The sequence below is a fragment of the Panthera tigris genome, chromosome A1 (genome assembly GCF_018350195.1).
Source record: "Panthera tigris isolate Pti1 chromosome A1, P.tigris_Pti1_mat1.1, whole genome shotgun sequence".
NCBI classification, from domain to species: Eukaryota; Metazoa; Chordata; class Mammalia; order Carnivora; family Felidae; genus Panthera; species Panthera tigris.
This window is the reverse complement of record NC_056660.1, coordinates 141,812,061-141,838,047: the sequence shown is the minus strand read 5'-3', so window position 1 is coordinate 141,838,047 and position 25,987 is coordinate 141,812,061. Positions and strand designations below refer to the sequence as shown.

The window sequence follows — 25,987 nt, the reverse complement described above, 5'->3', positions numbered from 1 at the left end:
ACCAAAAGGAATACTTGATTTCTAAATAAACTAATCACTGAAGACATTCTTATTTCTTGACTCCTTTATTTACTGTGTTAGAGTTGTAATGACCATTTTTCCCTTTCTCCAGTTTTGGACATCCTTGTGAGTTTGCCTTTTAAAAAAAGTTAACAGAGTAACTGAAAAGGATATAGAATACTTCCAGGGTAGTTTCCTCATTCACAATTTTATATTTCATTCCTTAATTTGTTTCAGAATTATTTGAACCTTTTATGGCTGTTCATAAAGTGCCCTCAAGGATGCAGTACCTTCAAATTGATGTCCTTGTGAGGGGAAAAGAAAGGATGCAGTAATGTCCATATTCATGGGCTGTACCTTCCCCACTGTTCTCATTTGTTCTGGTTTGGACCTTGTGTTAGTACATCAGTGTTTCCAAGGATGGGTGACTGTGTTCTAATGCAGGTTGAACTGTCTCCTGCCTGGGGGCCAGTATTTAAAACATCACATATTTTAATGAGACATAAAATTGTATGCTAAATCTTCTTCATGTTTAAAAAAAAATGTAAGTTTTTTTCACTTTGTTTCTCCAGGTGGCATTTTTCTGAAGTTGATCATTGAGACTTACCAGCATTCCTACAGATATAATAGGTAAGTGGTTGAAATCAGATACCCTTATTATGATGATTCCTTGGATATACTTTCCAGCTGGATAGCAAATTACTTCTTGAAACAGGTTCAGTGTGTCAAACTTGTGGACTTGAATGGTAAACACTAGTTTTTGTTTGTTTTATGTTTTTGTTGTTGTTAGAGATACCTCTTGGATGAATAGACACAAATGTTATAAAAGACCCTGTAAAGTTTCAAAATGGTATTAAATTTAATGCTATAATTTCCATGTTTCCTTTCTGACACTTTTGTTCTGTCACTATTCATAAACAAATTTCAAAATTCTTTATGATGGGCTCAGGTGACTTTCAGTTGTCTTTCCTTTTGAGTTTTCTGTGGGCCACGTTACCAGTTGTTACCATTTCTCTGTGAAACGGGAAGTAGAGATGACCAATTCAAATTACCCAATTTTTTTTACTTGATGACAGCTCTCGTAGGGGAACCACCTAAATAAAAGTTGAAAACAGTTGACTAATAGGTGACTTGTGCTTAAGTCTATGGATTCTGGTTTATAAAAGTTACTTTTAGAAAATATTAGTAATAGTTACCAGGGGTTAAGTAATCTCCTACAGTATGCATTCAGGAAAATCAATTACATAATTATCTTAAAATACTTTGATCCACCTCTGCTTCTTAAAGGGAGACGGTATTCAACCTGGTCCTCTAAGGACCTTGTTATGAACTTGAGGTTGTGGCTCATGCCAAGGGAGCCAGGATGTGGTTTGGATGTGGGACCCATTGACACCCCATCTGGGAGGGTCTGCCATATGCAGGGAGTCCATAGAATACATTCACAGACACCATCTCATTTGTGGAAAGGTGATTTTTTTTTTTAGGTTACAGATTCTGGGGAAGGAAAAATCGCTCTTATATCATGAATTGAACTGTTGATTTCTCAAATGTTATTGAATTATTCTAACAGTTACTACTGCTTGGGTTAGATTAGGAAGCTTGGGTTGTCTTTTTTTTTTTTTTTTAATGGGAACTGTAAACACTTGTGAATTATGAAATTATTTGAGCAAAGTTCTCATGGGAAAGCTAGGGCTGACCCAAGATGGGTGGGTGTCCTGTGAAGGTTAATCATTGGCACCTTACCAAATTGATAATCTTTAAATATCTGTCCCATATTTATTTACTGGGAATAGGTGAAACTGATTTTCTATTAATAAAGACTTTTAATAAAAATATATATCTTTTCCTCTGTGTTGAAAATAAGGGATTTATTACATGTGATTTTCTGAACATGTGATTTTCAGAAGCCTGTTTAAAATTTGATTAATAATAACACTCTACCATGTATTGTTCAGGTCCAGACTTTTAGATGCTGTCAGCCAGGTGATATTGGGGTTGGTAGTGAGGCCTGTTTTCACTCACACAGTTCTTTGGGGGGAAATGTTCTCAACAGAGACGGGTCTGTGCCAGTGAGGAGTGTGTTTATTTCCCCTCCCAGGCACTGTCTGTTTGAGTGGAAACAGGTCCAATTGTCATTTTGTCCATTATATGAGGAGAGTCACATGTGAACCCCTGAGTTAAGTGGCTCCATATTTCCCATGTATTCCAGTGGTGATTTAGTCCCCCATTGTGGGTTGTCGCCCTAGATCACTGCCAGGATGGCCTGTTTAATCCAGCTCTGGGGAAAAAACCAATTCCATTCTGCCAGTGCCTTCAGAAGCTAAGTCATGTTCACCCTTGAAATCCCCCTTTCTGAAGATTTAGCCAGATAAAACTCACCTTCTGTGTCTCTTTTTTTTTTTTAATTGTGAATTCATCCCATACAAATACAATAAAACTTTATGAAGTCAGACATAACAGTAGCCTTCCTGAAGTAACAGCATGTGAATTACAGGGCAATGTGACTACTCACATTATATCCACTTGGTGAAAGGTTTCTCTTGAGCAAAGAGTCATTGTGGTCTGGGGAGAGCCTCATCATCAGGCGGTCCTAGGCTGAGGCTCCATCTTTGCTGGACACAAACCCAGGTTGGGACCCCAAATGTGGTGCCAGTTGGCTGTGTGACCTAAGGCATGTTCCTTTACCCGATGGATCTCCCATCTCTTTATGTGTGGATATCCCTTCCTCCCAGAGTGGTTTGGAAGATTCAGAGAGGCAAAGATAGGCTGTGTGTGGTATAAGAGCAGGCAACAAGTATCCCCCACCTGGCTTCCTGACATCAGGAACCTTGGAAGGAACTCCGGACACGGGATGGAGGAACTGCTCTGCCATGTACCTCCTTGCCTCACTGGTAGAGACGCAAGTTATACTTCCTCTGTTCTGCCCTGCCTACTCTGTGAGAATTGTGAGAAATCTTTGAAAAGTGTGAATTTAGGGTATTGGTTGGTATTAGAAGGTTTCTAGCGGGCAGGCTTTAAAAAAAAATCTAGTCAGGCTTTCTGGGCTTGATTCCCAGCTCTACACCTTATAATTAGGTGTATGACCTTGAACAAGTCATTAACACCCTCTCTGGCTCTCACCTGTCTCACAGGATTGCTGCAAGATTAAATGATGTACTCTGTGTAGAGTGAGGCATATGGAACTAGCACCTAGTGAATCTCAATAAATATGCTCATAAATTCGCCAGGACACAAGAAGGGAGGCGGACAATCTGACTCGAAAACATTTGTATGGTTTCCACATCTCGTGAGTTTGAACTTTGACTTAAGGAGCTGCCTTTTATATCATCTTATGTTATTTAGACCAGGAAGGATCATCTTTTTCCTGAATAAACTGAGAGTGATCTTATCCTGCAGTGTGGGACTCCCTCATCAGAAGTGTGCTAGTCTTCTTCAGTTTTCTGTTCACGAGTGAATGAATCTTTCCCCATCTGGGGGAGTTCTTGATGGAATTGACCAAAGAGCAAAGTGAAAGCTCTAGGTTTGCACTGCCTGTTATGGTAGCCATTCTCTTGAGCACTTGAATTATGGCTAGTGCGACTGAGGCATGGAATTTTTTATTTTATTTCATCTTAGTTCATTGAAAATTTAGAACTGATGGTTAATTAAGTTGTTGGAAAACTTTTAAGTATGTTTGGGACAATTCGGGCATGCAGATTTATTTTTTCATCTGTACATTTTACATAGTTTAATCAGATCAAGTATTTCTGCTGAAAACTTAGTACCTGAATTGAGATGTGCTTTAAGTGCAAAATACACAGCAGATTTTGAAGTGTTAGTGTTAAGGAAAAAGGATGTAAAATATTTTTAATATTTTTTGCATTGATTATGTGTTGAAATGATAATGTTTTGGATATGTAGAATTACATACATTATTAAAATCAATTTCTTCTTTTTAAATGTTTCTACTAAAATTAAAAAAAATATTTAATGTTTATTTATTTTTGAGAGATAGCATGAGTGGGGGAGTGGCAGAGAAAGAGGGATACAGAGAATTCAAAGCAGGCTCTGTGCTGTCAGCCCACAGCCCAGCATGGGGCTTGAACTCATGAACCCTGAGATCATGATCTGAGCTCAAGTCAGATCTCAACCAACTGAGCCACCCAGGTGCTCCTTTACTAAAATTTTTAAATGCTATACATGGCTCACATAATACTACCATTGGACAACAATACTCTAGAAGATCCTTGAAAGAACAGGGTAATTTTTTTTTTTTTAAGTTTATTTATTTTGAGAGAGAGAGAGAGAGAGAAAGAGTGAGTGAGTGCGGGGTAGGGACAGAGAGAGAGGGAGAGAGAATCCTAAATAGGCCCTGCTCTATCAACACAGAGCCATACGCTGAGCTGAATCTCATGAACTGCGAGATAATGACCTGAGCAGAAATCAAGAGTCGGATACTTAACAGACTGAGCCACCCAGGTGCCCCAAGAACAGGGTAATTTCTAATTTATCAAATAAAATAGTTTTTTTCCAGTAGGTTGTGAGGAGTATGAAAGTGTTGTTGTTGTTTTTTTTTAATTCTTTTAAAGTTCACAGTCTGCAGTTAAGAGGGATATTTTTAAATATTCAAAGTTGGAAAAAAAAAGAAAAGAAAAGGCACATCTCTGATGTGTTGCTTGAACCTTATGTTATACAGCCCAAGGCTCAATTCTGATGTCTTTGCTGTAGACCTTTCCCCTCGCTTTCTTAGGAAATGTGCCAAGGGAGGTACTCACCACTGTTCCACCAGGATAGGAACCCAAACACTGCTTTTCAGCTGAAAGTTCTGCTTCTTTGATGATTGTTAACTTTGACATTTGATGCAGGTATCATGTTCCCAGGGTCACATTTTGATATGCCCAAGAGAGATCAGTTTAGGAACCGTCATCCATGAGAAAAATGACTTTTAACCACCTACGTGAATGAGCATTCTCTTCTTACTGTGGCACCAGAAATACAGAGATACATTTTCAAGGGAGTGATTGCTGGCTACATGCTTAGTTGTCACCAGTGTCTGTATGAAACATGAGAAGGTAATGTAAGCAGGGTTATCAGTGTGTTTCCTTCTCATTCATGCCCTGGGTGACACTTAAGTGTATTCTAAGAGGTGGGGGAAGAGTGTTTGACTCAGAATCATGATGGCTGGCTCACAAGGTGATGGTGGTGAGGTTTCCTGAGCTCTCTCTGATTCTGCTCCTGTGTAGTTGGTGTCAACAAACACCAGCCACTTTCTGTGTCTAAATCTTGCATTGTGTGTACTTGATCTGTGACAGCACATTCCTTTGTGTGATAAACATGGCAAATACATTGCCATCCTCATACTTTTCCAGGCTGAGTGAATGAATGAGAAGGTTTACTTTCCGATGCTGTTCCACCCAGGAATTAAGCAGGATTGATATTTCTGTATTAAATAGAAGCCATTATACATTTTATAATGAACCTCTAGCCACCAAAGAGTGGCTTTTCCTTGCATAGAATTTAACTGTTATGACACTGAGACTTTTAAGTTCCAGTGGTAGAGTATAGAATTCATTTCCACCGGTAGTTTGGAAGCACTTTACAGGAGAGGATGAAATAGCTTTCTTCCTTTACTGAGGATAAATTAGACTAAATAAATGGTGTCTGGAAAGGAAAATGATAAAACAAAGTAGAAATAAGATTGTGATTTTCTTTTTTTTTTTTTTAATTTTTTTTTTTTAACGTTTATTTATTTTTGAGACACAGAGAGAGACAGAGTATGAACGGGGGAGGGGCAGAGAGAGAGGGAGACACAGAATCGGAAGCAGGCTCCAGGCCCTGGGCCATCAGCCCAGAGCCCGATGCGGGGCTCGAACTCATGGACCGCGAGATCATGACCTGAGCTGAAGTCGGACGCTTAACCGACTGAGCCACCCAGGCGCCCCAAGATTGTGATTTTCAAGATTTCAAAAAAAGCAAATCAAAATAATTAGATATATTGAAGACTGAAAATGAAAGCAGTTCTTTTTCTGCTTTTGTTACGTGAATGTTGACGGCTTGCCTTTTTTCTGATACGTTTTGGCTAGACCTGTGTCTGTTTGACAAGAGAGTCCTGAGGATTCTTCTCAGCAAGGACAGAGTGAAAAGTTGCTTTCCTTGGTAGACTGTGAACTTTTGAGGGCTGGTGTGAGTATTTTATTATATCTTCAGTGCCCAGTACATTGTCTAATGCATAGTAGGTGCTTGGTGAGTATCGGTTGATGGATGGGAGGTAAATGTCTGTGGTTAGACCATAGAGCTAGGTCTGTAACATTCTCTGAAGAAATCTCTACTTCAAGCACATTATGGGCTGCCCAGCCTAATGTCTGTTATAGGTTATGTGCTCGATAAATGTCGGGCAAATGGAGGAGTGAATGTGGGCTGACGTATAACTTCCAATTTATAAGGGGTTGTGGCATTTTGACCCATTTATAATTTGGGAAGCCACAAAGGTACTTTTAAGCAGGGAAGTGAGGTTAGACATTAGGAAGGCACCAGCTTAGCAGATTGGACAGAGGCTGGGAAACCAGGTAGGAAGGGGTCACTGGCAAGAAACAATGAGGGTGGAAAGGAGGCTTCAGAGGGTCAGGTGGGAGAGGCTGCAGCTAAACTGAATGGAGCGCAGTCCCAGGGGGTGGGTATCTATCTGGTTATCTTTGGATAGGAGCTGGGGTGGCTCTCTGGATAGGAGAGTTATCATAAATAAGCTTTAAGTCCAAGGAATAGATAGGAAGAGTATTCTGATGTACTGGCCTCACTTCTTCTGAAAAGTAGAAAAAGTCACCTGTTGAGGGGGATTAGGTGAAGCGGGGGGTTAATGCTTCCCTGTGTGGAAAGGAAATCTTCTCGGTGCTGATGTGGCAAGAGCGTCCATCTTCTTGTGAATTCTGGTCATCTGTCTGGTGGATTATTCCATGGAGAATTCAGGTCCTCCATCTGATGGGATAAGTCCACAAGGATGTTCTGGATCTCACATCAACAAACAGGTAGTTTTGTTGTGATCAAATGCTAAAGTCTGTGAAAGAGGCTCTAAAAATCTCCATCAAGTAGATTTGGTTCCAACTGGTAGTCCTCTTATCATTCCAGCTACATAAAGACATGCCATGATCCTTAAGTAGAAAGCTTTTTCACCTTAATGATCCATTTTGTAAATTTCTCCTTGAAAGGAAAGGGTTGAACTCACCTCATCTGAATGAATATATACTGCGATGGTCTAGAGGTGTCTCCTTCACTGTTACTGCAAAATATATGTGTGCTTTTACATGAAGCTTGTTAACGTAGGTAAGTCATAGCTGTATATATTTTTATCATTTCCCATGTCAAACCACAGCAACCCCTGCTGACCACTAAAGAAGGCAGTAGTAGCTGTGAAGTTCTGAGATCCTGCCCCCATAAACACCCTCTCTGCTCTTTGAAATTTCATCATGATTTCCTAACAGAAACTGGCTTCTTTTGAATTAAATATTGATTTAATCTACATTCCCTTTTGGATTAATTCAAAAGCCAAAATAAAGTTTTTGTAATCATTTCCTTTCCTTGTGCTCTCATGCCTACAGGAAGTGCCAGTCATACATCGATACTGTCTTTTAAGACACCAGCCTCCTCTGAACCACAGGCTAGCCACTCATCACATATCTAGAGTTAGGGTGCCAGGCAACCTGTAAAGATGGGATTGACCCCTAGTCTCTGTGCCTTCTGTTACCGGCCCAGAACAGCCTGTGAAAAACTCTTAAGAGCTAATTGGCAAGTTCAGATGAACTTAGAAGTGTACCTGATTCTGATCCAAATTAATATGTATATGCGGCCAAGTTGTGTTAGGAAATGAGCTCTTCCTGTCATTAACTCACAGCTTAGGTCATCTCTTTCATGTAATGAAGGCAAATATGAGAATTCACTTTAGAAATCTAGTGTGACTAATCTGAAAGAGCTGGTTCCACTCTGGTTGCCTCATCACCACAGTTCTCTCTTCCTGCTTCATTCCCAAATTGCATCCCTGTTTCAGTTGAAGTTCAATCCATTTTTCTCCTATTCATGGACTAGCTGTGGACTGGCAAGACACAGCCAGCCTAGCATGGTGGTCAGCTGCTTTCATGGACTTCCCATCATTGTTTATTGTCAGAGTACCCATCTTCTTGACCATTTACACCCTGCACCAGGTACATTCTGGTAACCGTCAGGCATTTTGGTATAAGGGTAGTTGTAGAGAAGGTCACTTGGGCAGACCTCCAGGAATTGTATTTTTGTTTAGCTGCTGTGATATTATATGTTTTATGCTTGCATATTTATATTATCTGCATATCTCAAAGCAAAGGTAGTTCTTCAGCTGCCCAAGGTCACACCTCAGTCTTCCCTAGTGCCTTGTATACTTTTGAAGCCAAGCAGCATCCCTTACATGCTAACTATTATTGCCGGACTAGAATTGCCGAAAGATATGTATCTGTGTTTTCTCCCAATTATCAAAATAATCCAGGTTCATACAGGAAAGTGTACACATGCAGGAGAAAAAAATCAGTCTCCTTGGAAGTCACCACTTCCAATCTACTGGCCAGGCTCCTAAGAGTGTCTCTTTTTGTACATTTTTTTTTTGAAGTTTATTTATTTATTTTGAGAGAGGGGTGGAGGGAGGGGCAGAGAGAGAATCCTAAGCAGGCTCTGCGTTGTCAGCACAGAGCCCACTGTGGGGCTTGAACTGTGAGATCATGATCAAGGATGCTTAAATGACTGAGCCACCCAGGCGCATCGCTTTTTGTATGTTCTTTTCTTTACATAGTTGAGTGCTTACTCTGTATACAACTTTGCAGTCAGTTACTTTTTTGTTTAATATAATGTTATGTTCATTTCCTTGTATTATTAGAAGTTTCTTGTTAAAAGAAAGCGTTTCACTGGTTGAATATTGTATCTGTGGTATATATTTAAATCATTGTAACCTTTTCTTTTTAATATTTAGGTTTTCTGGTTTTTTAAAATCCTTGAATATAAACCTTGAATGTCCTTTTATAGACATTTATTCAGTTTTAAAAATATGTTCCAGAAAGTTGGGCTGTCAGTGGCAGTAAAAGACAGTGTTTGTTTTAAGCCCACTGTAAGGATCCCTAAGGACCCAAATTGTTGCCAGTTTAGAAAGTAAGAATGGCACCTCATTTTAATTTTTACCGTTTTTATTACTAATGAAGTTGGATGTTTTTCATGAACACAGTACCTGCTTGTATTTTCTTTTTTGTGATTATGTCCTTCTTTTCAGGTGAAATTGTCATTTGTGACTTGTGATGTTTATGATGTTGACCCATTTTCCTAGAAAGGTTTATTGAGATGCATAACTTTGCACATACTGTCTTCTCAGTTATGGTTAATTGCATACAAAATTGTCCTGTATTTGAGGTAAAATCAGGTGTGGAATTGTTGAAGAGAACATACCTGGAGGTTCTCGTGTGAGTACTTGGTTGTGACTGTTAGCATCTGGAAAGTAAGCTCTAGCCAGTGAGCACCAGTGCCTTGTGGGCACTCCAGTCATCACCCTGCCTCCTACCCTGGAACTTCTCCTTCCCCTCTGCCTGTCCAGGGTACATGTGGTGTAGCTCATGTTGACAGAATAATAACAATAAACACAAAATGCTGGCTTATAATATTCACCGACCCATGAAGTGATTTGTACCTGCTTTCCTCCAGCATTTCTTCTCAGACCGCTTGGCTGACTTCCTTTACCTCTTCCTTATCATTGTTTCCAGGAAGTCCTCTCCCCACTTCTTTCCTTCTTCTCCTTGCATTCTCCAAATTACGTAGCCCACCCCATGACTTCAGCTGCCACTCATGGGCCAGACCTCCCCAGACCAAATAACTGCTCCAGGCTGCAGGCCCGTATAGCCACCTACTCACGGTAGATCTGCCCTTGGTGTCCCACTGGCATTTACAATACGTCATGTCCCAAAATGACCCTATTCCTTCTCTCTGACTGGCTCTGTGGCCTGAATTCTCGCTCCTACTAAAGACCTCCAGTCCATCCACCAAACCAGACACCTGGGCAGCATCTTGAGATCCCTCTTTCCCTCATTGCCCACATCCCATGGGTTCTATGAAGACCTGTCTGTTCTATCTCCTTCATAATGCTTCATCTGCACCCCTCTTTTTCCTGCCCCTGGTCCAGGCTGGACTCCTAGAAGCAGTGAATGTGTGGTTTTCCAATTAGATATGGTCTTAAAAGGTAAATGCATATTTTAAATATTATTTTATATATTATTTAAAATAAAAATAAATCAGGCTTCTCTACAATAAAATTGGTATTTTGCAAGGCATGGTATTTTAATGGAATATTTGTGAATTTTTAATGTAAAGTGAATCCTTATCCATGAATTTACCTTTTGTAGAAACTTGAATTCTGTACCTACTTATTTGTTTTAAAGCAAAGTATGCCTCACATAATGTGTAATACATATTAGTCAAATGAGAGCCCCTGGACATTACTTTCCAGCCAAAAGGCTTTTGATTTGAGGGCTTGACATTTTTTTTTTTGGTTATTAAGTATTTCCATGTTGCAATATGTATTGTTTTTTTGTAATATTGGAATTATCCTGTATTAGCTAGCTTTTCAACTTCACCTCCCAGGGAACTCAGGCAAGAAATACAAATATTTTCATAAGATTCTTTGGAGGAGTAAAATTAATATTTTTGAGAATGAAATATGGTGAATTGTCTCCTAAGGATTGAAAGACTTTATTAAGATAGCAAAATATCCTTCCCCAGGGGTGTGTTTTTTCAGGGCTTATTGGAAATATGGTGTCGGGAAGAATAAAAGGAAATTTAATGCCATGGAAGTTGGAAACAGCCACTGAAATCCAATCCGTTTTTAGAACACATATAACACACTAATTCCCAGAGATTTAAGATCGCTCTCGTCGCTTCCTGAGGCTGTCAGGCTCATTATGACTATGACACGGAAAGGTTCTTCAGCATAAATATGCCATGACAGTGTTTTATTTACTGTGAATATTTACTATACTTGAAGGTGGGGTGTCCCTGTGGTCTGCCTTCCTTTATTGGTATCAGGTTGCTTCAGTGTTGGTATTTTTTTTTTTAGATTGACTTCCCCCAGACCAGATTCTGTGACAGGATTCAAGGTTGTTAGGGAGGTAATCCTGGAAAGCATCATTAAGGGAATAGGTATGTGAACTAGGGAGGAGACGAAGGGCAATAAAGGGATGACCTTGAACAAGATACTGCTGTGGGCACCTGGGGCTGAATCCCTGGTGAATTCTAGGAGGCATTCTTCAGAACCAGACCATCGGAGGGGCCAGCCAGCTGGGACTGGCCATCTCCACCTCACATCCATCGCTGACTGCTCTTGAGGCCAGCAGTTAAAGCCTGCTCTGTGCTTGGGTGGTTATCATGGGTGCTTGCTGTAAGCACGTGTGGGAACAGGGAGCTGAGGGATAAACACGGGGCACTGATGGTGCCTACTGAGTATACTGCTTTAGTATTTAAAAATTTTTTTTTTCAATTTTTTTTACATTATTTTTGAGAGACAGAGTGAGACAAAGTGAGAGTGGGGGAGAGGCAGAGAGAGAGGGAGACACAGGATCGAAGCAGACTCCAGGCTCTGAGCTGTCAGCACAGAGCCCGACACGGGGCTCAAACCTACAGACCATGAGATCATGACCTGACCCGAAGTCGGATGCTCAACCAACTGAGCCACCCAGGCGCCCCTGCTTTAGTATTTTTAACATTGATAGATAAGTTCACTTGAGGGGGACATCTCAGGTGGTCAGAAACAAAGCACATACAGAGACTGCTAGTAGAGTGTAAATTACATCAGTTTCTGGTAGATGTTGAAGTGAATTTAAAATAATGAGAATTTGATACCATTGAAACTGAAACGGGGAAGAGATTGTAGGATCAGTCTTGGAGAGGTGTCTAGGTGTTGATCCTAAAATGACATATCGTGCCTCAGTAACATACACGGAACAGCCATTACAGTAACAAATGGAACAACTGGATTGTACAGGCCTGAAGTTTACTCATTGCTAATCAGCCTATAGAATTATAACCAGGCCCACAAGGAAATTACGATTTTTTTTCCATGCACTCAGATCTGGAAGAAAACAAAATTCTGACGGAAATCTGTAGCCAGCCAAGTCTGAACAGAGCCATCTACATTACTTTGGGAAATTCCTGGGGAAGGAAAGAAGGTGGCGTCCAAGCCGTTAGTGCACCTTAAAAAGAGCCCTTCTCTATTATTTTTTTATTCCTCTCTGTTACACAGCAGTCTTGAGGACGCATCTTAAAATGGAAAATACAGTCTAATATCCTGCTGGCTGTTCTTGAGTGTCATTTAGAGGATGAGTGCATAAGATCTTGAAGCCACCAGATACCTAGTCATTTGGACCTATTGTGTGATGATGAAGCAGTGAAGAGTAGGAGAGTGTCCCTGTCCTTCAAGAGTTCCCAATCCAGCCTTGAGAAGACAAGCAGAGAAGTCACTGCTTCAGTGATGAACTGATTATATTGGGGACAGAGGAAGGAACAACTAATTCTGCCATTCGGAGAGGGCATCCCAGAGCTGTGACATTTGACTTGGGCCTTATAGATGACTAGGTTTCACTAAGGGATGAAGGCAGAGAATGGCATCCAAACGGGGATGAGTGTGGACAGAGGCAAGGGGGCTGGGAATATGGTGTGTGGTCAGGGAGCAGGGAGTGGTTGCTGGGGCTGTGTGCAGTACATGACGGAGTGAGAAATCAGTGAGCCTGGAAATACAGGCAGAAGAAGTCAGCTGGTCAAAGTCCCAAGGGCCTTGCCACTGCCTTTACGGTCTCTCCCACACCGTCAGAAGGCAGATGGCATTTACAGCCAAATCATTTCTGTCCATTTCATTTTTTCCCAGCCAACATCCTGCTATCATAGAAATAACTTAGGGTGATGAATGGAGCTTTTACAACCTGTGTGGGGTTCAAAGTTCCACAGATGAAGCTTTTTGGTAGTGCAACCAACATTTTGTGTTCAGTGGCTGATCAGTGATCCTGTATGGCCTGTGAGTGCCTTGTCGAAGGGGAAATCAACAATCTTCACGCAGGTAATCGTTATTATACAAGTATATATACTACTTAGCCTCTTTTTGCCATGTATTTTCTATCATCCCGACAAGCCGAAGTGTTCTACATTTCTGGAAATATCTAGCTGTACATAATAGAATATAGAATTCTTTGTGCTTATTTTTTCCTAATTTCCTCCCTTCTCTGCCCTAGTTGTGTCCTAGAAATAGTGTGGTGGTGCTTTTGGCCATGCTTCAGGAGTGCATCTGCTCTTAGAATGAGAGGGAAACCAGTTGGGTTGAGAAAGGGAAGCCAGTTGTAAGCTGGCCATGGGTTTTCTCCCATATTACAATAAGCAGCTGAATACCTTGAGTTGTTATTTTTGTCTTTTGGTTCTAATGGAGTAGCTAGCTACCTTGGTAGAGGGAAAGACCACTCGATATGGTGTCTAGGTCCTGGGACTGTTTCTCAGGGTGAATTGGGAGCAGGAGCTAAAACTGACTCCCACACACATCTCTAGGATCCCAGAGGAAGTTGGTCCATTACTGTCTCACCGGATCCTTGGGCTGACCTCTTGCTGCTTAAATTCAAAATTGCGTGTAGTTCATCCACTCTCAAAAAGGCCCCCCCAGTGGCTGTGCTGTAGAGAACTCCCTCAGCCAGTCACCTTGTTTATTTCTTAGGCTGACCAGTGTGCTCACGATTCTTTCTCCCGTAGGAATTTCTGCTTCCTCTTTGATCACTCATGGGGTGTTTTTTTTCCCATGGAATTCCCCTGTTTCTCTGTAGATCCACTTTTATCCCATCCTTTGAAACGGCATTCAGGCTTCCAGGAGATGTTTTCCCCGATGATTTCACAGCAGAAGATAAAGACTTAAAAGTTTTCAATGCCAAAGAAAGAAAGATGGAGATGTCTTGAATCCAGTGTAGTAAACTGACTCCTGACAGCTGTGTATCTTTGGGTGAATCACTGTCCTTTAGTGAATGAATGTAAGAATAATCAGTTCTAAGAAACTGTTCCAGTAGCCAGATGCATAGATTATTCTCTCTACTCCTTGTGAGTCCCTCTCCCCAATACAAGAGAAAATACAAAGGTAAATAGGATATTTTTTCGTTTTATGTGTAGTATCCAGCATTGCAGTGTGCCTTCACTGTGCACTGTACTCTACTCCACGTGCAGGGACTGTGCGGGGGGTCTGGTCCTTGAATTTGAGAAGACTGCTCTTGTCGTTCCTGGTCTTTTGAGTGCGCGCGTCTCAGCAGCTCTAAACCGCGATTTGACTTGGCCCGGCCCATGTGAGTCTTCACTCACTGTTAGAACCATTATGGTCTCATGACCAGAGCACTGGATCATTTTTTTCCATATTATCACTGTTGAAAGCTGCCAGTGGAGAACGTCTTGAGGATGAATGAGCTTTTTCTTTCTAGTTGAACAGAAACTTGTACGGGAGGGTACAAATTTATGAGAGGATACGGGTTGGTGACCAATGGGCAGATAAGAGATAGAGTTGTTCATTAGTGGTTAATCAGCTTCTGTGGAAGAATAGCCTTTGGCCTCCCGCTCTGCTATTGGGTATGCTGTTTTCACTGAGTTTTTAAACTTGTGAAATTTAGTCATAGTGAATGTTCATGTCCATTCTGTAGGAAACAAGACTAATACCAATGCTCAAAAAGTGAAGAAAAAGCCTCCACACCTTTGTGCATACAACTTTTAGGAAGGTTTTCTACGGGTAATCAAGATGATTTTGAGTGGAAGTTTCCTCACCTCTAATTACCTAACAGATAACTGTGATGACTTTTAGTTTTATAACCCCAACTCAGTACTCACGGTACTGTGTACCACTTCCATATTAGAAGATGTGACATTTCTGGCTTGTTTCACAGGTCATCAAGAGCAAAGCATGCGACACAAGAACTATTCCTAAAATTCAGAATTTATGGTCAAGCTTTCCAAAATAGCATTACAGGAAAGTAGTCTTCTTTGGCTTCTTTAAAGTTACTTGTTTAAGGGCACCTGGGTGGCTCAGTCGGTTAAGTGTCTGACTCTTGGTTTCGGCTCAGGTCACGATCTCACAGTTTGTGGGTTCAAGCCCCGTGTTGGGCTCTGCTCTGGCAGTGCGGAGTCTGCTTGGGATTCTCTCTCTCTCCCTGCCCATCCCCCACTTGGGCTGTCTCTGTCTCCCTCAAAATAAATAAAAACTTAAAAAAAAAAAAACTTCATTATGAAACAGGATTTATTTTTATTGTGTCACTTTTCAGAGACATTAACCTGCTAATGTGCATAGCAGCCTTTCAAAGGTGGGATATAGGATTGGGCATTTGTTCCGAGACCCCTTTGGTGCAAGAGCGCCTGTGACCATTGCTCAGAACTCACGTCACTCTGACACACTGGGGGAGATGTGGACATGTGGTAGATGTGAAACCGTCACAGATCCTTTTTTGCTCTTCTCATCCAGAACTGCAGCCCTATTTCCCTACTCCTTGAGCCTGGACAGGCCTTCTGGCTCGCTTGGCGTGATCGATGCAGCACAAGTATTATGTGAGTTCCAGAGCTTAGACCTCGAGAGGTCTGGCAGCTTCTGCTTTTGCCCTTTTGGGACTCTGCCTTGGGACTTCCATGTAAGGAAGCTAGTCCACCCCACATGAGGATGAGAGAGAGGCATGTGGAGGAGACCTGCCCCCATCCGGCAGGCAGTATTAACCACCAGATGTATGAATGAAGCCTTAGTGGGTGTCCCAGCCTAGCTGACCCAGCTGAGAGCAGTGAGACTGGAGAAAACCAACAGAGGGAGCTGCCTAGCCGACACGTGGAATTGTGGGACATAAGAAATCCCTGTTTTAAGCCACTGAATTTTGAGAAGCTTTGTTACACAGCAGTCGTTAACAGAGATACTGTGACGTGAGCAGTAGCACCCAAGTAAAAACTGAAACAAGACAAAAAATGTGGGTGTTTATCTAATCAGATTCTCTCTGTGAGGCTTTCCTAGCTGCAAATGAAATTTACGGACAGGGATTTTCTAGAAACCCGAGTCGAGTGAATAGTTAACAAGAAAAAAATGTGTTTGGCACATGATTAATGGCACCAGAAAATGGCCTCCAGGCCCGGCGTGAGTGACCCAGTGCGGGTGGTGCTAACACTGCCTCTGGAAGAACGTTAGAGGAACTGATGGAGGACTTACAGCCTTCTCCCCTGCTGTCAGTGACATGTTCCCGAGGCCTGTCTGACAGCTATCTCTGAGGTGACCAGGGTCACTTAGGGCTCATTCTTTCAGCCTCATGATTTCGATTCAAGCAGACACAGCTTCGGATGCGGCCCATCTGTTCCACTCGCCGGCCAGCTGCGGGGATGTGAGACCTTGCCAGCGTTCCAGCCATACGGCAGGTTTAATTACTACCGGCTCCTAGGAGCAAATCTGATTAGCAGATGTCAGAAGGCCCCACTGAGATGTGGAAATGTGAGAGGCCCCGGGAGGTGTCCCTCACTGAGGCCTGATTGCTGAGTGCCCCCGGGCCTGGTAGCTCTAGTCCTCTAGGACCATTCACCATTTTTTTAGTGCCCTGGGGCCAAGTGGGGCGATTTACATGATAGCCAGGACTGGAGGCTCCTTACTGCAGCTGGGAGGCCTCAGGCAGAGCCACCTCAGTAGCTAGGCTCGGGCCTTAACGTGCTCACATGGGAGGATTGTGACAGTCATGCTATAGCCATGTTGGCCACAGCGAGTTGGGAAGAAGCAGAAGGTTCTGGGAATCATGGGAGCTGGAGCTGGAAAAGACCCACTTGGTCATGAAGCCTCTTCCTCCGTCATGGCCTGATCATTCCCCCCCGGGATACTCTGGAGTGGTTTGTAAAATATGTTTCCGAATGACTCAGGCTGGGAGTCTTCCAGCCGCCCCCTTGGGAGATGGAGTGGCTTTTTCTGTGGAGGAAATATTTCCCTCACTATTGGTTGGGATCTTTTGTTGGTTGGCTCCAGCCCCATCACTCCTGGCCAGTCTCCCTCAGACCACCCTGAGCAAGTCTCCCTCTACCTCTTGCCTTCTTCCCACAGTTAAATCTCTGTCTTGCTTCCGCTGAGCTGCAGTTAAACTGAGGAGGATGGGCCTGCTTCCTGGTCTTGGTGCTTTCTGAAGTGATGACTTTCTCCAGCTGCTTCGGCATTCTGAGTCCCCTACGCTGAATTTCTCCCTGATATTTTCGTCCCTGTAACATTTCGTGTTGTGGTACTTCATAAGTACTCTACAGGTATGTATTTTACCATGAGAGTGGCATGTTTACTGAAGATTTTTCAAACATTCTTTTGAGTCCTTGCTAGACTGGATTGACCTTGGTTTGTATGTCATGGGCTAGAGGGTGCAAAAAACTGTAAGTGGAACACGGCTCCTCCAGAACCCAGTAATAACGATACCAGACATGGTGCCTACTGGCTGGCACGGCCATGTGCACACTGGAGTCCTAAGGCAGTTCTTCTGGGGAGTTGCTGTAACTCAGTGTACAGTCAGTAAAACAAAGACAAGAAGAATCTGTGTATCTGCACAGACCACGGCCATGTTTGGAACGTTTAGTTAAGCAAGAGGTCGTGGTTTTGTGGGTCTCCGAGTTTGTTGTTCCTGACGGAGCTAGGAGATGAAACGCAGGAGCTCACCCATGAGACTCAAGTTCAGGCCACGTGGCCTGTGATCCAAATCAGAAGAGTGGTTTAGATCCGTGTTTTTCTGAGCGTCTTCCACAGAGTGCTACAGTATATGTAGGGGCATTCTAGGGGCTCCCTGGAGGTGATGGTGGTCATGGCAGCAAGGTGGCCCTTGTCAACCCCTGATTTTATCAGCAGCATGACTCTGCTTTTATCTGTTTCATATACACAACTGGGGTTGTGTGTCAGATTCTGTTTGATAGTGTTCCATGCTCAGAAAGAAAGTTTGCAAACCACAGGTTCAGAGGACTGACTTCTAGTAAAAACAAACAGAGAGAGAAGCCTCTTTAGCCAAGCAAATAACGATTACATTTCTGGGATCCACATAGATCAATCCACAGACGTTTGGGAGCAGCAAAGGCAAAGAAGTAAACAAATAGATATTTCTGGGTAACTACTATGTCATCAGGGAACCCTTCATCGGTATAAACAGAACATGCAGACTGTGACCTCTAAGTGGCAAGGTGAACAAGAGGCTAGTTCTGGTCATAAGTGCAGGTGACTGCACATTGTGTTGTTCTTAAGTAAGCACAGGCGAGTTCTGGAGTTGAGGTAAGAATCACGTGATAAAAGCAACCATTTATTGAGAGCTTTCCATTTGCTGGACACCGTGCCTCAAGATGCGTCATCCGTGCTAGGAAATGTAGGTCCTGTTATCCCCATTTCACACATGGGGAAGCTGAGGCTCAGAGATGAATTTGCCCAACGTGACACAGCTGATAAAGTGGTGGAACTGGGGATGGGTTCCTTAGGGTAGAGTTCATCTCCTTAAATATTCTACTATATTGTCTTCCTCTTTGTGTGTGTGTATGTGTATGCATGTAGGGATATTTTTCCCCCTCCTAATGGGTTTGGTGAATGGAGTGCCTCAGGATACCTAGTGTGAGAAAATGTCTTTCTTATCACAATTCCATCTGTGGGGCGTTCTATTCAAAGTTTACTCCATAGAGAGTGGAAATTTAGTTCTACATGCAAATAATCCTCTTTGATAGAAAAAAGAATGTAGAGAAAAGGAGCTAATAGTGTGCACTAATACTAAGCAGACATGTGCAGCTCCATAAGTATGTTTGTGCCTGGATTTAATGGCTCACAGACAGTCATGCAGAGTTTTATTGGTGCAGTAGAAATCAGACCTGACAAAGCCCATTACTAAGGCAGAGGGGAATAACATTTCACTGGTTTTCAGTTTTTAAATACTGGGTGCTTTTCTCAGATTTCTTTGTTTCTCCAGTTCATCCTTTTAGCAAAAGCTGGGTAAGGAGGTGTCTCTTTTTGGAGGGGGGGGTCTGCTCTTGGCTTAATTCAAGGCCTTCCACACGTGCATGACCTTACTCCTTGCGGTGGCCAATAACCAGATTGTTCGAGCAAGTGTGTTCGATTCTGCTGAAACTTCTCTCTGGTCAGTTGACTCTGTTGGAGCAAAGTAGGTCCCCTAAAGAGTGAATTTAACGGGCATTTAGTTTTGTTTTTATAGGTGCATTTGGAAAAGCTGGAACTGTTTGAGAAACTATTTCACAGCACATCCAGGTGGCTCGAATGATCTGCCTCCATGCAGCACACCAATTTTAAGCAAGACGGAAACTTGTAGTGCATTTCTCTCCTGGAGCAAGCGAGGCCCTCGGGGAGAAACATGAACTTATGTGGGTGCTTAGGAAGTATTGAGCAATAACTCTTTAAAGCCACGAGGGCCCTGTTTGCCTAGCAGAAATTTATGAACAGTGCCCTGGTGGCTTACAAAAGTTCATTTTCTTTCCCAAGTGCCTGGCTCACTTCCTGAAAGTAATGTTTGCATTGAAGGGTTTGACCGTACTAGATCCTTACAGAGACATTCCCGAGAAGCCCCACCCTAGATTCTGTAGCCCGTGACAGTGACTTTGCTGAAGTAGGGCCTTAGAAGTAGCCTCCTGATGGGGAATGTTGGTGAAAGGGGACATGGAGGAAGAGTTGCTAACCTGCAGAGTTCTAGAACTGATCTCATGGAACAGATATCTGAGGTCTTGCAGCTCATGTCAGAGCGGGGTGTGCAGAGGCGTTGGACCCGACTGGCTGTGAAAGTGTGTGATCTGCCTCGCAGTGACAGGCAGCTTGTCAGGGGTTTCCAAAACATCTGTTTCAAAGAGGGCGGCTGAGATTCCTACAGGGGAGTGTTTCCATTCATTGTCCATGAGAAACAAGAGTGAGTAGGCGTGAGTGAGACACAGATCAAGAGGAAATGAGTCTGCTCTCCACTTGGGATTACAATACAGATGAATTCCATATTTTGGTCAGGGAATGTTTTCTTTTAGAAAAAGAAAGGCAAGAGAGACAAGTTCAGATTCTGACCCAGTTACTGAAAAGCAGATGAAGAGGCCGTTAGTTGTACGCTTGCTGGAACAGTCACTTCAGTGGTTGTGTCTTCGTTTTCATGTTCTGGTGTACGTGTGTGTGTGTGTGTGTGTGTGTGTGTGTGTGTGTGTGTGTGTGTGTGTATACATGCCAGAAAATGGTCTAGGACTTACTGGCACACTTTTCTGCTGTGGGCTTTCCCACCACTGTGGCCCGATCTCACCAGAACAAGCTGCTTTAAAACTGCTGTCGTCGGGGCGCCTGGGTGGCTCAGTCGGTTAAGCATCCGACTTCAGCTCAGGTCACGATCTCTCAGTCCATGAGTTCAAGCCCCGCGTCAGGCTCTGGGCTGACAGCTCAGAGCCTGGAACCTGCTTCCGATTCTGTGTCTCCCTCTCTCTCTGCCCCTCCCCCGTTCATGCTGTATCTCTCTCTGTCTCAAAAATAAATAAAAACGTTAAAAAAAAAAATTAAAAAACCTGCTGTCATCATCGGAACTGTGGGTCCTCCCTGAATCTGTACACATCAGTGACTCGGGGATTCAGAGAAATAATACGTATTCATCCTAATGACAAAAATCACAACAGAGGTTTTCCTGGCTAATTTTTTTCTGAGAAATGGTAGCCCCCTAAGAAGGCACCTTTCGATTTTGATTTGGAGGTTTTATATGCCCACCCTGACCCTTACTACATAAATCCTGGAGTGGAGAGGCTCATTTGCTGTTTGTACTCTGTGTTCAAAGTGTGCTACCTCTCATGATTCCAAACCAAAAATCAGTTGTTTTACCGCGGAGGTGTCATTCAACAGGTCATTGTTGGACGCCTGTTGTGTGCACCAGATGCCGTGTGAGGTTGTGACCGTGAGTAGGGGAGACACACATGGTCCCTGCCCTCTGGAGTTTGCTGTCCACAGCAGGCTGGGCAGTGAGGCTCTCACAGGCTGGGGGCTTGAAGTAAGGGAATCGCACAATGTCTAGAAGAGAGCCACCCAAGGAGCTGCAGAGCCAAGGACAGGATACTCTCCTTTGGGAAGTCAAGTGTCTCCCTCTCATTGCTACCCCAGCACTGGCGAGTGGTCACTGATTTTCCTCAGCCACCCTCAGGCCTCCCCAGCCTGGTCCCAGATCTGTCATCTGTGTTCTTCTCAAGACCCAGGCCAGAGAGTGCTTGCAGCCCACCTGGCCCGCTGGTGTTGGGTCTGCCCTCTAGCGTTCCGGCCTGGAATTGCAAGACACAATCAAAGCCTGTGACAGACTGCCCCCACCCGCAGTCACCTTTTCTGTCCTTGGTGCACATATAGCAGTGGCTTTTGTGCCTTGCCCTGACGCTGCGGATATTTTATCCTTGTTGGCACCGTGCAGATCTCCCGGTCTCTTTCAGGCCTCCAGCTGTATGTACCTGAGGATGGCTCTCTGGCTGAGGAAAGGCGCTCTTTCTCCCCTTGTTTCTGGAAGGCCAGGCCTGAGGCTGAGGATTGTGTTAGGGACAGGGCTGTGGCCATGACTGTCCTGCTGTGCGCTGCCCTGTCCGAGGGGCAGCGAAGGAAGGTGGGAAATCTGGGGAGCCTTAGCATGAAGGATGCGAGACTGCCATCCCAGTGGCTGCTCCGGCACGGTCTGTGGACCCCTGCTGCCCTCCCTACAGGCAGAAACAGAGCTCTGGGGAAGTTCCCTTAGGTGCTTACTGAGTAGGCACTGAGCGTGCAGCCCTGCTGGCTTGGGACGGGGAGTCGGGTGAGGATTTGGAGCTCAAGAAGTGTGTGGGGCTGTCCAGTAAGGGAGAAAAGGTGTTGTCTGAAACCCCCCCTGCTATAGAACGTGGTGTGCTATTGAAGGGGTACAGATAAAGGCTGGATCCCATTCAGTGGAGGCGGGTGGTCTAAAGGGAAAGGCTTCCGTGGAAGAGATGCCATGGGAGCTAGACCTTGAAGGCCACACGGGAAGTCGGCCTGTGGGGTGTGAAGGGGTAAGGAGACAACAGCATCGGGGTGGGCACCGGCAGGCCACCTGCTTGACTGGAGGTCTGAGAGCAGCTGGGAAGGCTGAGTTGTGTTCCGCACCTCCCAGGACACACACAGGGGCCGCAGCAAAGAGGAGCCCAGCAGGGTGATTCTTGAAAGTCCCAGGAAGCAATTCACAAGCTCCCTTTGCTGGTAGATTCCACAGAGGGACAAAGGCAAGTGGGTTTGGCAGCTCCGTAAAGATCATCCCGCTGGGCTCACAGCAGCGTTTGCCATTCAGAAACCTGAGCCTCTCAAGGGACCCTTATGGAGAAAGCGTGCTCTGGGGTAATGTGAGGCTCAGTAGAGATTGTTAACTTTGCTTTTCCTGATGGCAAATCAGAGCCATCACACACAATGCTGGAGAATTTATTTCCCAAGGATGTAGAGGTAGTTGGACAAAAGCTTAATAACTACAATGGTTTTTAAAAAAAATCCAAAGGTCACGGAGCTATTAAATTTCTGTAACTTAAGGATTCTGGAATTACAAATGGCTTCCCCCTTAAAGTGAACCTTTGTCGTAATTCAAATCAGAGCATACTAATGTTATTTCTGCTGTAGAAATGCATTTTAAAAATGGGGATGATTTTTTTTTTCTTTTAGTTTAATTTAACCTTAGTGGTTAAGCCTTCTGTCATTTGTAGGCCAGGTAGGCACAAGTTCATGACAGTCCTCACCTAAGTAGGTACCTGGTACTTGGTGCTGCTTTAATTATTACCATGTTCCTGGGATGCAAGTCTGAACTGAAAGTTCTCTTTTGTGTAGGTTTTGCAGCACAGTTTTCCTTTATGGGTTTATTCTTTATTCCCCCCACGCTGAGTGTTACTGGGTCCCCAGGATCTGTTTCAGTAACAGATTTATCAGGTGTCAGGCTGGCCTTAGTACAAGAGTTTATGAAAGGGACCCTCCCCCCTTTCCTGAGGCCTTTGTGACTGGCCCAGCCAGGAGTCCAAAGGGGTGTGACAGTCTGCTTCTGTGTTCTCTGTGCAACAGTAAATGAGAAATGGTTTCTTTTTTTTTTTTTTTAACGTTTATTTAGTTTTGAGACAGAGACAGAGCATGAACGGGGGAGGGGCAGAGAGAGAGGGAGACACAGAATCGGAAGCAGGCTCCACGCTCTGAGCCGTCAGCCCAGAGCCTGACGTGGGGCTCGAACTCGCGGATCGTGACCCGAGCTGAAGTCGGACGCTTAACCGACTGAGCCACCCGGGCGCCCCGAGAAATGGTTTCTATGAGCAGCAATCACAGTTGCAATAAGAGCTTTGTAGCATCCTTCGGTGGACGCCCACATCTCCCGGCTGTGCTGCGGGTACTTGGGCAAGAAACTACAAAGGAAGCGCTCACAAGGCCTTTGGGCCTTCAGTCAGTGTGTTCATATTTTTTGTCAGTAGATGCTTAGAAGCTACCCTTCCCACTTTTTCCCATCCCCTCCAGTTCCCCAAATGTTTCCTCTCCCCCACCTTCACCACCAGCCAACTGAAAAGTCCCGTTAGACGATTTTCAAAGCAGCTGGGTTAGCATCTGTGTGCAGAGCGAGTGCCGTGCAGGTCGGGGCTGAGGTGGGGGTGGTGGATAGAGGTGTCGTATACGTGTATGTATATGTGTGGCTGCCACTCACTGGTGATATGTCAAGCAGTTAATGAAGGGACACACTCCCTCTCAGTGGGGGTAAGGGGTTTTCTGTTCCTTTATTCTTAGTGCTAATGTTCCTGCCATTTTCCCTCTTGGAGACCTCAGGCTCTGCTCAGCATCCTTTCATGGCAATGCTAGAGGTCAGCACTCCCTCCTCACAAAGACACATTCAGGTTTCCTTATTGCTTAGGGCAGTGGTGTGGGGGGGAGATGACAACTGTCCATGTGCCCCATAGCAAGGTGACAGCTGCCTGGCAGGACTGTGAGGTTTGTTCAGACAAACACATCGCTCCACATCCACCCCGGAGAGCCGCTTCAATGAGACCATTGTCTGCCCCATGGAGGAGGAACTGTCATCTAGGACTGCCATTAAAACAGTGAAGTTTGTAGCTGTTTTGATGTGCCACTTAGGAGTCACAGCTGGTCGTGGTGTGGCAGCAGTAACAGGATGCTTGGATAAATGCCAGGAATGGTCCCAAACACCTCTACTTCCTCCCCATTACTTGGGGAGGCTAAAAATGACCATTGTGGTTCTCTCCCAGCCAGTGCCTTCTAGTGACCACCAGGCCCACTGCATTCTGCAGGCTGTGAATGGGAGGCCGTTGTGGTTCGTGAAAAGGACAGCCGAGACCAAGGTCTGTGGCCTCTTGAAATCAGTGATGGATACTTTAGAACTGAAAGGAGGAACTAGCATGAAACCATTGTTTTTAGAAACACATATCATGTTTTTTCCGCCAATTTTGCAGCGTTGGCAGATAAAATGCTGCAGCCCAGAGATCATCACCAGTCGCTTTTTAAGGAAACAAACAAGGCAGTGACCTAATTCAGTCCCTTTTCATTTATTATACATTCAAACATTACCAAAGAAAACTGGAAGGGTTCCATTTCATAGTTTAGTTAACATGAAACATGTCTCTTCGCACACAAGGGAATGGGTATTAATGGGCATGGCATGTATTTTGTTACATTGCTTAGCACTTTGCTGTTGCAAACTAAAAGCAAAAACATTTATTGTTATGCTGAGAAGGGAATTGTTGTATACGTGTATGTACATATGTGTACTTTAAGAAATACCTTCCGCTTGCCACACATTGTGCTAAATCACCTTTAGAGACCACTTAGACTTTTTCTCAAGAGTCATGGGGTCTGTATGAAATACTGAGAGAGCGTTAGATGCTAAAATGTGTGGTCCTAACCCAGTGCATTTAGAGATCTGAGAAGGGAGAGATTTATATGGGTTGGAATGGAATTAAAAAATATATCTTAACTTCAAAGGGAGGCATATGGAAATGTTAATGACTTAAAAAAAAAAAAAGTAAAAAGTTGGCCGGTTTGAGCGGATGTTGTGAGCAGGGATAAGGACCATGCCCAGCATAGCTGTGCGGCTTCAGGTCTCTGTCCCAGCAGCCCACATCCTCAGAGGCTGATGGGGGCAGGCTGTCCAGGGACGACTCCAGTGCCTCTTTCCCCCCCTAGATGACAGCACGGAGGGTTTGAAAGCTCTCTGGTTCTCTGGGGGGTAGGATAGTCAAAGGTGATGGGAAGGTCCATGGCTTAACAAATATTTGTTGAGCACCAAGTGTGTCTAACGATAGCAGTAATAACCACCCTTATTGAGGTACATAGATACGCTACACAGTATTTTGTTTGTTTCCCTCAGTAACTCGGTGGAATAGTGATGAAGTGCTTTCCCTGATTTCGCAGAGGAGGGAACAGGCTCAGAGGGTCTGCCTAGGGTCATCACACCGCTCCTGAGTGGCAGAGCCAGGAATTTGAACTAGGCTGCAGACCTATGGCTCATGCTGTCGAGGACTGTGTTTCCCGGCGTGTGCTTGGTGCTGGGCACTCGGCAATGGAGAGGCTATGTGGTGTGGGGTTGCAGACCTCAGGCGACCCTTGGATCTCAAACAGGACAGGACTATAGGAAGAGGTGGCTCCCACGGCTGGGCTCCTTTGCCCACACAGGGATGTGATGGGGAAAGTGCCAGTGCAGATGTGGCTGCTTACCTTCCGAATTAGTGAGAAGGGTTGAAGGGAAGGTTAACGCTACGGGCAACTGTTCTTACTGATTTGGGAAACGTTATAGCCTCCACTGTGCCTCCACAGTCACACATTCAGATAGGCAGCAGGAAGGAGTAATGTAGGCTGCTGTACTATGTAGCAATGTGGAGTAGTGGAGACTGAGGTAAACTAAAGAATTTCATGCCTTTTCTTTTTTTTTTTTTTTTTTAATGTTTATTTATTTTTGAAGGAGAGAGAGACAGAGTGTGAGCAGGGAGGGGCAGAGAGAGAGGGAGACACAGA

The 25,987-nt window shown here is 44.1% G+C and overlaps 1 protein-coding gene across 1 annotated transcript in view; it reads left to right on the top strand.

The window, feature by feature from the left end:
• Nucleotides 1-25,987, top strand: part of LHFPL2 (LHFPL tetraspan subfamily member 2) — a 171,481-nt gene that overhangs the window by 86,164 nt on the left and 59,330 nt on the right. Inside the window, exon 3 of the mRNA XM_042989074.1 lies at nucleotides 573-630. The gene's annotated coding sequence lies outside the window, so the exon portion shown is untranslated. The remainder of the gene's footprint in view (nucleotides 1-572; nucleotides 631-25,987) is intronic.